The sequence below is a fragment of the Gavialis gangeticus genome, unplaced genomic scaffold (assembly GCF_001723915.1).
Source record: "Gavialis gangeticus isolate Ggan-Ray unplaced genomic scaffold, GavGan_comp1, whole genome shotgun sequence".
Lineage (NCBI taxonomy): Eukaryota > Metazoa > Chordata > Crocodylia > Gavialidae > Gavialis > Gavialis gangeticus.
In genome coordinates this window covers 10,337,479-10,349,423 of record NW_017729018.1, presented here as the reverse complement: position 1 = coordinate 10,349,423, position 11,945 = coordinate 10,337,479, and positions in this window count along the sequence as shown.

Sequence of the window (11,945 nt, the reverse complement as noted above, 5' to 3'; positions counted from 1 at the left end):
CCCCTGCCGTTACGGTCTGGAGGCAACAGACACTCTCAAGGCTTTTTCTACCGGGAAAGCTGGAATCACAACTGAGAAAAGCAAGGGTAGCAGCTGCTTCCTACCCAGGCTTCCCACAATGAGGCTGGTGCCCAGCGGCGGGAGCAGGAGATCCATGCGTGGCCGAGAAGCGAGGCTGGTGTTGAGGGTCTGGGAACCAAGACTCAGGGGGTTTTATGCGCCGCTCTGCAAAGGCTTGGCCTGACACCTTGGCTAATCTGTGTCAAAGGGGAAGAAGCAGCTTTTTGGCTGGCAGGTGCGTTGTACAGCTCTCCTCATTCCTATAAGCATCACCGTAGGGTAGCCCCTTCCCTACAGCACCCAGGTGCCTTCATCCCTAGCAAAGTCCCGAGAGGACTCGGCATCTCTGGGATACTTCTCTCTCAAACCCATCAAAATGTCTACGTGCAATAAAGGGGGCGTGTGCAAGTCCATCCGAATATCTTTTGTTATAAAAGATGTAGGATAAAAGATCATAAAAGATATCGCATCTAACCTGCCTGCGTGCATAGACCAACACGGCTACAACCAAAAATACTCAGCAAGTCCATCCTAGTGAAACTTGTGGGCGAGTTTCCACCCCCCCACCGCTCATGTGGCCAGGGTCAAGATTCAAGGAAAATCCATCTCGGTGGATGGATTTTGGTGCAAAAAGGAGGCAAAAGCATTTTGGTGCAAAAACGAGGCAAAACCTGATGGGTTTTATGGGCACACTGAGCTTCTTCATTCTTGTAGAAATGGCTCTATCCTGTATCTTAGGCCTCAACCTAAAGTGCAGAGTTTGGCTTCAGGTCTTGTGCTCTGTGCTAGGACGAAGGGCATCCGGGTGCAAATCCTGTCCCTGAGCTCTCAGGGAGACCTGAGGCAAGTCACCCTCTGTCTCAGCTCCCCGCCAGTATAATGGGGCTATTGCTTCGTCTGTCCTGCGTCCTCAGATTATCGGTGTAAACCCCTTGGCCCTTCCAAAATTGCTACGGGGACTTGCACAACCCTGCCTTTTAAACACACCAGACAGACACACAGCAGGGATGCAGAGAAGCGAAGGGATTTGTCCAGGGCTCATTTCACAGGTCAGTGGCAGAGCCCGAGGGGGAAACTCAGGCCTTAAGGATCCCATTATGGGAAGCATTCACCTCCCACTCCAGGGTCTTTACACAGGACTGAGAAAAGGGAGCCACAACCTCAGGACAACCCCAGCCCTGTAGCAGCAGAATGAGCTGGGAAAGTGGAAAGGGCTAACGGGTAGGGGTAGGATCTCCCCTACTCTGCCCGTGCGTGCAGCCTTTTGGGTGAGCAGGGAGCACTCCCGAATGAGAATGGCGAGCAACAGCTGCACCAAGGCAAAAGGCGAATGGCAGGCTCAAAGCTTCATGAACTGGGTCATCCACTTGGCTACGTCAGCACGGCTGAGACGGCAGGGAAGGTGGTTGCGGGAGGCAGGTGCTGCAGAGGAGAAGCCTCCTGCACTGGGTTTTTCGGAGGTTCGTGCTGAGCGTGGAGTCCCAACCCCCAGGCTGGGAAACGAGTGCCCAGCCCTTTCCATGTGGATGGGCGCATGGGGGGGTCTCGGATGAGATGCAGAAAGGGAGCACGAGGGGCACGGAGGGAGCGGTGAGCACTATCAGCGGGAGCAGATGCCTTAAGAGCAAGGAGGCCTCTACCGAGCTGGCTCTGGAGACAAATGGAGGTGGCAGCAAAGCTGTGCGTGGAGGTGGGTGCGCTCCATTACCCGCGTGCTTGCAATGGTGAGCGCTGTGCTCCTACTTTAGCTGCCATTTAATTAACTCTCCGTTTCAATTAACTCCTTTATTTGCCTTCTCTCCCTTTTATGCAGCTAAACTAGTCCCACGGCCCCCTTTAAAAACCTCTTCAGCAGTGAGCGGAGGGAGGGGATAGAAATGACCCACTTCTAGGCTGACTTGGTCCCTCCTGGGCTCGGACGCTGCCAGGGGCTGCTAGGACCCCAGGCCCTCTCGCCTCCCGGCTGGTCTCGTGCAAGGGGCTGGGAGGGAGGGGAGTGGGGGTGGCACCAGGGAGCAGCTTCCCATTTTGGGGGGGCTGCTCCTTAGCAGGTCACGGCAGGGTGATGTTAGCAGCTTGCAGCACACGTGAAATCACTTCCCAGCCTGGGGGTGAAGTCCCCCGTCTCAGGATTCTTCTTACCTATACGTGCATCGTAGCAATCGAGCCCACCGTCTTGAAGTGGATTTGAATTAACAGCAGAAAATGAGCCTTCTGCTCGGCAGAGATGGCAAGGGGGAAAGAGGGAGGAAAAATAACTAACGACAAGGCATGCCATGGCCTCGAGATGGGGATCTGATCTTGATCCTGGCAGCTTCTCCCAGCACAAAACACTCATGGCAGGTAGAAGGGGCTGGAGGAGTCAGGCCTCCTGGAAGCTAAGCGCAGAGTCCACGGCTGCACGCTAACACCAAGGTGGTGTGACTCTTGCCTGCTTTGTCTTTCTCTTTAATCTTCCCTAAATGCTCCATGCTGCAATCAGTCTTGCACTGGCATAGGGACAGAGGAGTAGGAGTTTCCCTCTCTCTTGCAGCTTCCAGGGTAGGAAAAAACAGGCTCTGTGGTTTTGCACAGAATAAACTGAGCCATAAACTGATGTTGCCATTGCCCCTTCCCATTCCTGGTGTGGCCCTCCTTCTTCATCTCCCTCTCCACTCCTGCAATACACCTGGTACCACCACCAGCTCCAAGCCTTAGCGTGATGCCCCTGCATTGAGGGTCTTTATCAGGGAGCCTCCACTTCCCCCTGTGTGCCGGCCTCAGCAGAACATATACAAGGCAGCGGTAAAGCAAGCACGGACACCTGCTGAACTGAGCCAAACTGCAAAGAGGGAGCTATGGCTTCAGATCCCCCCTTATTAGTTGTGTCCTGCAGTACCAGCACACGGGGCCGGTTCAGCGTGCAACGGTGCCAGGTCTCCACTGCTTGCAGCGGGCTTGACCTTAGGCTGCACATGAACAGTGCGAGTGCAGGGTTTTGGCTCCTGGCTGTAGCATTTCTATTGTTAAGAGAAATACCGGCTTGATCTCCCTTCCCCTATGTGTCGGCACCAGGTGCCTCCTGGCTTGAAAGCTGCTGGCCCACTTGGGTCCCAAGGTCATCTTGATCAGCCTGGGTTAGCGTCCTTGCAGCCCAAAATGACAGGAGAAAACGGGAGGGGGGCAGAGGTGGAAGGGAAGATGGGGGGGAGGATTTAGAAGAAGAATCCACTTGTAATTACTGGAATAAACAAGAGTCGGGAAGAAATGCAAATGCCTTGTGTTGTGAATTACATGACAGAAGAAGTGACAGCTTTTTATTAGTGTGATAACAGCAAGGAGTTTTAAAATAGAATAATCGGTGCAACAAAAGCAATTTTCATTCTGAATTTTCATTTTAAATGGATGATCTCGTTTTAATCAAGCGAGTCATCACAAAATGCTTTTAATTACCAAAAGTCAAGAGCTATATTGTAATTTTAATGTCTACTTTCAGACTGGTGATTAGATTTATACAAAACAGGTTGGGTTGGTTTGGTTTTTTTTCCTTTCCCCCACAGGCAAACTCAAGGTCTGCATTCGCCATAAAAAAAACGAATGGGCTTTTTCTGAAGTGCTAGCACCTCACCTGCAAAGACAGAATGGGCTTGAAAGCGAAGGTTGTCTTTTTTAAAAATAAATTGGAGTTTGCTTGTTGTTTTTCCTCCTTCTCTGTTCTTTGCAACAGCTGAGCTGCTAAATCGACGTTTGACTTCTTGTTCTTTTAAAGGCATTCTGGGAAGCCGCAGCGAGTAGCGAGATTGGACTGTTTCCCATAGACTAGGAGAGAAGGATTTAATTTCACCATCTCCCGTAATGCTAGTGAAAAGGCTAATTTCAGGCTAGGCTCCGAGTCCAAGCACCTCTTGAGAAGTAAAGACACTTAAGGGCACCCGGTGTGTGGCTGAACACACGGCTTCGTTTCCATGAACATGGCAGACTATCATCCCGCATCTAGCACAGATATTTATATCAGTGCAAAATGCGACCGTTAAGATTTTGGGAGCCTTTTACCTCTGCTTAGGAGTGGTATAAATGAGAATCTGGCCCCCCCTCATTGGCTTGGATCAGTCTGCTCAACCTGATATAGTCTGCTGCAGCTGCAAATGGAGCATAATTAGCTTGGTTCATCAACAAGGCCCTCGAAAGGCCTTACTTTACAATCTAGACTTGAATGTGCTGGTTGGAAAGAGTCCTGCCTGCCCTGAGGGGAAGAGTCGGAGCACGTATTCTGAGTGCTGCTTTTTAAACATCCGTGGATCTAGGCTAGGGACAGAAGTTACACCTCAACCGGTTTAAGGGATCAGAAACTGGTTTAAACCTGGAACAGAACAGAAGCTCAGTGCACACAAACCAGTTCCAAAATGGCCACAACTGGTTTAAGATAAACCTGGCTGAATGTAGCATCAGACTTCACTGATTTGGGTCAAACCGGTTTATGAAACTTCTGTCCCAGACCCCTTCCTGGATCAAGTTGAATCAGAGTCCCCCAACATCCCAGCATGCTTTGCAACTCTCGGCTGGGCTGTGCTGTCTGCTCCAGAGAGTAGGGCTGACCCCGCCTTTCTGCTCCCTAGCTGGAGCGGTGAGGGCCGGCTGGTGAGGGGGTGGGGGGAAAAGCCCAACTGCGGATGCAGCCCAGTCTACAGGGGGGGGGCATTCCCCTCCCCCAGACAAACCCCATCGGGGGCCAGGGAGGGGGGTTAAATGCCCCTTCCCCCACTCAAACTTACTGCTGGCTGCAACTGTGGACTACAAATCCCAGAGGCACCTGGAAGCAGGAAGAGAAAGCAATGAGCAACCCTGCAGAGTCCTGCTGCTGTAAGTCTGGACTGCGAATCCCAGAGACCTCTGGGGAAGAGGAAGTGAACACAGCTGGCTCTAGTGCCCCCCGGTTTCTGGCCTGAGCCACTGCAGGCCTGTGTCTGCATTCCCTGAATTAAAGGAAAATGTCTGTTCACTTCTGTTTCAATTTAATCTGTGCAGTTTAGACTGACCTGCAAAGACTGAATCGATTCAGCCTTGGACTTTTTGACTGTCTGTACCTAGCCTTGTTGTCTCGAGGTCCTGCTTACCTGAAGTAATGAAAGGAGCTGGTACCTGAGGCAGTGAGGAGTGACTCTTATAGTTTCATAGTTTCTAGGGTCAGAAGACACCTGAACAGATCATCAAGTCCGACTCCCTGCCATGGCAGGAATGAGTGCTGGGGTCATAATACCCCAGCCCAGATACCTTAATACCCCAGCCACATATCTATCCAACCTCCTCTTGAAGACCCTCAAGGTAGGGGAGAGCACCACCTCCCTTGCGAGCCCATTCCAGAGCCTGGCAGCCCTAACCATAAAGTAACGATGAAAGATATTTATAGGAACTTTCCTATCTGTTCTACCAGATACAAGAAGGTGGGATGTGATGGACTGGCCTCTGTGAATGTCTGCTACTGCTGTGATGGGGACCAGTGACACTGGCCTGGCCTGGAGCAAGTGTGAGCAGCCAGGAATGGCTTCAGACACAAATGCAAGAGAAAATATAGCAGCTGCATTTGGCATTTCTTCTCTCAGCTCAAAAGAACATGCCTCTTCCCTGCCTCTGTTGGAAGCAAGGGAAGAGCTGCTAGCACTGGGATGACAATGAAGGTCTCGTGGTCCCTGCTTCTCAAGGCCAGGACTAGGCAAGGTGGAAACCATCTTTATGCAGGGCTGTTTGACTGTTCTCGCCCGCGCACAATAGCAGGATGCACTTCAGTGCAGCTATTCTCGGTGACTTCCCACCATCACCCTCTCTGCCTAATTCCAAACAAGACTGAGCCCAACGCAAGCAGAAGTGCTAAGCCTCCCTCAGAGGAGAAAAAGATTGTCTTGCAAAGACAGACCAGCTGTTCCCCCAGCCAGCGCAGAGATGTTTAAGGCAAATCCTGAAGTTAGAGCACCGGTGTGCAAATCAAGAGATCTGGGTTCTAGTCCTGGCTCCACTACTGACCCACTGCCTCACCCTGTTCATGTCCCTTCACCTTGCTGGTGCTCAATGTCCCCATTTGCAAGTGCCTTATGGGAGAAAAGTAGTGGCTGGGCAGCAAGCAGGGAGTCTTGTGCTCCCCCACTGATCCACTGTGTACCCCTGAGCAAATCACTTAAGAGCTCCAGGTCTCATCTACCCCCACGCCCATGCTAGAGGGATAATATCTGGAAGCTTTCTAGAGCAGAATTCATCTCTTCATTACCTGTGTACAGCACCTAGCGCAGGGCCCCGATCCCTCCAGACACTATCAAGTGTCTAATCATGATGCTCCTCATCATGCAGCGAGGCAGAAAGCTTCAGGCTTGCGATCTCGTCTGCACACATGCACTTTGGAAACAAAGCAGCTTGCAGGACTGGAGGGGAGATAAAATCATCCGCGTCTCTAAGGCAATTTCAACTCCTTGCAGAAATGCAAACTATTATCACGAGCATGTTACTGTTGCTGGCCTCAAAACCACACAATACATTTTTTTAGCCACAACTCAGAGGCGACATCTTATTGAAAGTCAGCAGAACAAGGCACCTCAAACTATCTCCCTTTGTGTGAGTCCTTCTGCGCTCTCCTTTAATTTCTGCGATTCAGACCCAGTGCAGCGGAGGGATGAAAGGTATTTGCAAATATATTTTCGGAAAGGGATCTCTTAAAGCAATCCTATTGTTGTGCATTGTTTGCACGCAGGGATTAGAAGCACTCAAAAGCCTAGTTTAGAATGACATGCTGCATTTCTACATTCGCCTCAAAGGCGTGAACCAGGATGGCACAAAGACGCAATGCAAAGCTAACTCCGACGTGTACAAAACAGCTCATTAGGTGGGAGAAAACCAGCACCTTTCACCTTTGGTGGGCAAGGCAACAGAAAACCCCCAGAAGCAGCACTGAATGAAAGCAGCTCAAAAGAGGTCGTAGTGTGCTGCAGGTCTGGAGCAAGGGGAGGTAATTGGAATAAACTCAGCCGTTTCATTGCAGGGAGCGGAGGAGGCAGCTGAGGCTGCTGCACCTGAACTAAAAGTATTTGGTAGGGAGTGGTTCTTTTCCCATCCCTTTTCAACCTTAAGGCCTTTCCCAGGTTTCACATGGGTAAACTCCCTGGAAATGATGGTCCGTTGGGCATCACATTAGGGCTCCCACCCGCTCCCAGAACTTGGGCCTAACTGCCCAAACTCTGAGCTGCATGCTTACTTTTCCCAGACCCGATCACAAAAGGGGTTAGGTGAAAGGGGGCTGGCTTAAAATGCTTTGTGATCTCTGTCCAACCTACTCTGCCGACCAGGTCAGAGCGGACATCCAATCTGAGCCAGATCCTCTGCGGAAGAGACTCTGCACAGGTGCTGCGGCCATGATGGAGCTACCCCAACTGATAATCTGGCCCCGAGCATATCTGTCAGCAAGGGAAGATGGTGTGAGGGGCGTGCGGGACGTGCGGGAAGTGATGGTGATGGGAGGATCTGGGCGCACAGGTGGATTTCTCCAAATCCTAGCAAGCCTCAGGAAGAAGAGGATCTGCAAGGGTCACAGCTGGCCACATTTTGTCAGAGAAGTGGAGGAACTTTACCAAATTGACTGAGGTCACAGCTGCGAAAGCAGGACACCGGGGTGACAGCTTGTCCCTCTGAAGCAAGCAGCAGCCTCCCTTAGATCTGTCATGGCGTCAAAGCTGAAATACATACTTCGGGCTGGCCATTTCCAAGCCTTTCATTCAGGGCCTCCCAGAAGGGAGACAGACCCCCTGTGCTCACCTATAGGACATGATTAAGTGGATGACTGGGGCCCAAAAGGTACTAAACTGAGGTTGCTTTCCAAGGCTCTGATTTAACCATGGCACCTGCCACCGTGAAAGCATCTGTGTGGCTACAGCTGCCTCCTGACGGTCACTGGTCCTTATTGCAAAATTACCTAGTCAAAAAACCCAGCTCCAGAGACGTGTGCAGCCTCCAGGTACTCAGAGAATCGAGAGTCAAGGCTGCCTGTATTTTGAAATAAAGGATTCGTTCAGGGTCTCAGCGTGCAAAGAGATCAGACTTAGTAGCCCAGGTATCCCCCTATCATTCTTCCTCATCCTAATTGATGTCTTCAGCGGTCTTTCGGCACCAGTTCTTTGCTTGGCCACCACCACTACGTGTCTGAGTTGTGCGCTAATGCAACAGCAAGTGCAAGAACCGAAGCGTCATGGATTCGCTCCAAGACAAAGTCACTTTTGTGGGTTCACCATATGGCATGCACGGATATTCACCCAAACTAAATTTCCTCTAATGGCATTTGGTCTCTAACTGTAGCTATTCCAAACCTGTGCTCAGTTTTATGGTCTTCATAACTGCATGTAATGTGGGAAAGATGCACCTTCAGGGGTCAGGATGTTCCTGGCATCGTGTGAGCTCCCCTAGAAATGCAAGGGCAATGTGGGCTAATGACCAGACTAGCAAAGGTACTTCAGGCCTGCCTCTAGTACAGCTTTGCCTTCAGTCTTCCCAGGTGTAAGGTGAGGGGCTGGGGTCCTCCAGGCAAGGAGGCTGGGAAAAGCAAGGAGATGCAGGAAGCCGTGGAGGGAAGCAGAACTGGTATTTAGACCTGCGGAGCTGGCTATGAATCACATCCTTGCATTTAAGGTGTAGGTAAGAACAAGTCAGCGGTCTGGTATTTTCCTTTGTTTGCTTCCTTTTGTATCTCTGTCTGTCTCTCAACCTAGGTTACTGGTTTCTGATGCCATTTCTGGTTTTGCAACACATCCTTTTGTTCTTTGTCTCCTTACTGTTTGCTTATGGAAGGGATGATTTGGGGGCAAGTGATATTCCAGGCTGACCTTCTCTACAGAGAGGGGAACCTATAATTTGTTCTCAACCCATAAATGGGGTAACCATCTGGGGGCTGGCAGCAATTCATCTGCTGTGTCTGCAAGGTTTGAAGAGCAGTGGGTCAGCAGCAGGCTGGGATCAGGAGCAACCCCAGAGCAACTTCAGTCTGTCCCTTGGGGTGAGTGGCGCCACAGTGGGGAAGAGTCTCCGGGCTCTGGGGGGGTCACCTGTGGACAAGCTTATGATGCAAGGTAATGACTTGACTTTCTTGTCATGGCTAAACACGGGTTGCCTAACGTGGTCGTACATCCTAGTGCTGACAAGACACAAATACTTGTGTCCTGGAACAAATATTTGTCCTGTCCTCCCAAGCCTCTCCAGTCATATTTGCAAACGTGAATCAATTAACAAGTGTTAAAACACAATTGAGTGGCAACATCCACTTACTGGTTAGATCTGCTGCGTGGGTCAGAGCCTTGATCACTGGCCTTGTCGAGATTAGTCAAATGTGCAGTGTTTTTAGGCAAGTTAGTTAACACATTGCAGATAGTAGCATAGGCAGACATAGTTTTAACTTACCTGGCTCAAGTGCCAGTAGCAGGAAAGCTGTGGCTGCCTGGACTTGAGCCACCAAGCACCCAGGATCCCTGGGATTGCACAGTTACCAGTGAAACCCACTGCACTGCACCCCCAGTCCTACGGACCCCCAAGCTGGCTAGGTTGCAGCTAACTCAGGTCTGTCTACACCTCCTCCAATAACACATCCCAAAGGCAGCGTAGACAAAGCCAGCAACATTTAAAAACATGTTAGCTTGATGAAGGCAAGGCGGGTTTGTCCCTAGGGCTGAGCATGACTAGTTAGAGAGTTTCTAAAGTCTTGAACATTGCCCACTCTCACATGTTAAAACACATTTGCCAACATATTTGCAAATCCAGCCTATTCCCTAAGTCTAGTCTATGCTACGGTGGCAGAAATCCCTGTGTAGATGCAGCTCGGCAGGTAGGAGGAGTTTTCCGGCCACCTGAGTTACACCAGTCCAGAGCTCCTCATAACAGCAAAACTTTGGCTGATCCAGATGCCCCCACACTGGGGTTTTGCTGGCATCACTCATCAGACATTCCCCACCTCTAATTCCTCTGTTTTGGGGTGTTTTTTTTAAACAAAGCAAATCAAGTATTCAAACAACACAGAAGAACCAGAAACTGAAATTCATTGAAACTTTGAAGGGCAGACGTCTCCCTTCATGAATGCCAATAATAACCAGAGACTTTCATTTATATTCCTGAAAAGGCAGAAAAGAAGATGTTTTCTGAAAGCCAGAACCTCTTGCCGGGTCTGGATAATGAAAGAAGAGTCCCTGGGACACGTTTTCTGCTTGTCTCTGCAGTCTGTGGCCCCTTAGAGAAATAGCATGATCGCCCTTGAGAAGCAAATCCCCTTCATAATGCCCAGAAGAAACCAGGGCCATGGGAGGCACATTGCCCTTGCGACCGGGAGCCAGACCTTTTAGCATAGGATCCATCACCAAGACGAGAGGACTTGCTCTCTGTTTTAAAGCCAAGCACTCAACAGAAGGATCATTAGCCGTGCCACCATGGCTGGATTCGGTCTCGCTAGTGAATCCCAGCAGGGACGAGTCAGGGTTTGGGTGGCAAAGCTCGCCAGGAAAAACACAGGCTGAGCCCAAGCTGGGATGATCGAGAACGAGAACAAAGAGCCAGATATAGATTTGGATTCAACCCCCACAAAAAAAAGTTCAGCTACCAAGATTTGCAAGAGGCCGGTCTCTGAATCCGAAGCACATCTCGGGGGTTTCTTTTGAGGGTGGCTTTCCCCATCCCTATGGCTCACCTTTCTCATCCGACTCCTTTCTCACCTGTGCACTTTGATCCTCAACTTTTGACTTTGCAGGCTCGTATCGGGCAATCAGATGACTTGAGATCCATGGGGGACTTTGACCCGATGAAAACAAGGGGGGAGTTTCTGACCTGCATGAGGCAGGCAGTCACACTGGGTGACCCCGACAGTCCCTTCTGGCTTTCGGCATAGGACTCATTTCCACCCCCAGCATCGGATTCATTTCTTTTCAGCGAAGGGAGATCTAGGGCGAAGCCGGCGCCTCCTGGAGAGGTCACGCAGAGCCCCCACCTTATCTCCTCCAGGCTTTTCATATGAATGTGCTCAAATGAGTCCGGGCGTGCATCTGCGAATCTCTGTATGTGCAGATATGTACCTTTGTGCTTGGGGGCATCTCTGTGTGTATATATGCCCCTGTGCAGCCATGGATGCTGCTGCCTCTACAGTCTGGAGCAGCTCCAGTGCTACCGCTCGCCACTTTCCTGATTTCATCCCCAGAATTTAAAAGATCCAGCTATTTATCTGCTGTGCTGTTTAAATTACTGACTGGGGTTTGCTCTCCCTAGTCTCTCTGGGAATGGAGAAGAAGCTACACAAGCTTTTTGATGGACACTTTTTTTTGCACAGGAAAAAGCTGGGGGAATTTTTTAGGTTTTTTGGCAAGGAAGCGTCAACTTGAGATGAAGTATTTCCCAGCATTTGGAAAGCTTTGATATTGTGATGCCAGCTCCATGGAGCTGGACCGTTTAATTCTGCATTGTTCTTGTTTCCACTGGCTTTGGGGCACTTGGTCCTCTTTCTTCCCACCCAGGATCAATCAACCCCTGTCCTGTGTATCTCCTGTTTCTCACTAAGGCCTGATCCAGTCTACTGGGCTAGGGACAGAAGTTACACATCAACCAGTTTAAGGGATCAGCAACTGGTTTAAACCTGGAACAGAATAGAAATTCAGTGCACATAAACCAGTTTCAAAATGGCTGAAACTGGTTCATGAAAAAAACTGGTCGAATGTAGTATCAGACTTAATTGATCTGATTCAAACCAGTTTATGAGACTTCTGTCCCAAAGCCCTTCCTGGTTCAAATTAAATCCAAGTTCCCCAGCATCCCAGCATGCTTTGCAGCCCTGAGCTGGGCTGTGCTTTCTACTTCAGAGCTGGAGCAGTAGGAGTGGCTAATGGGGCGGGGGGTGGGCTGCTCCC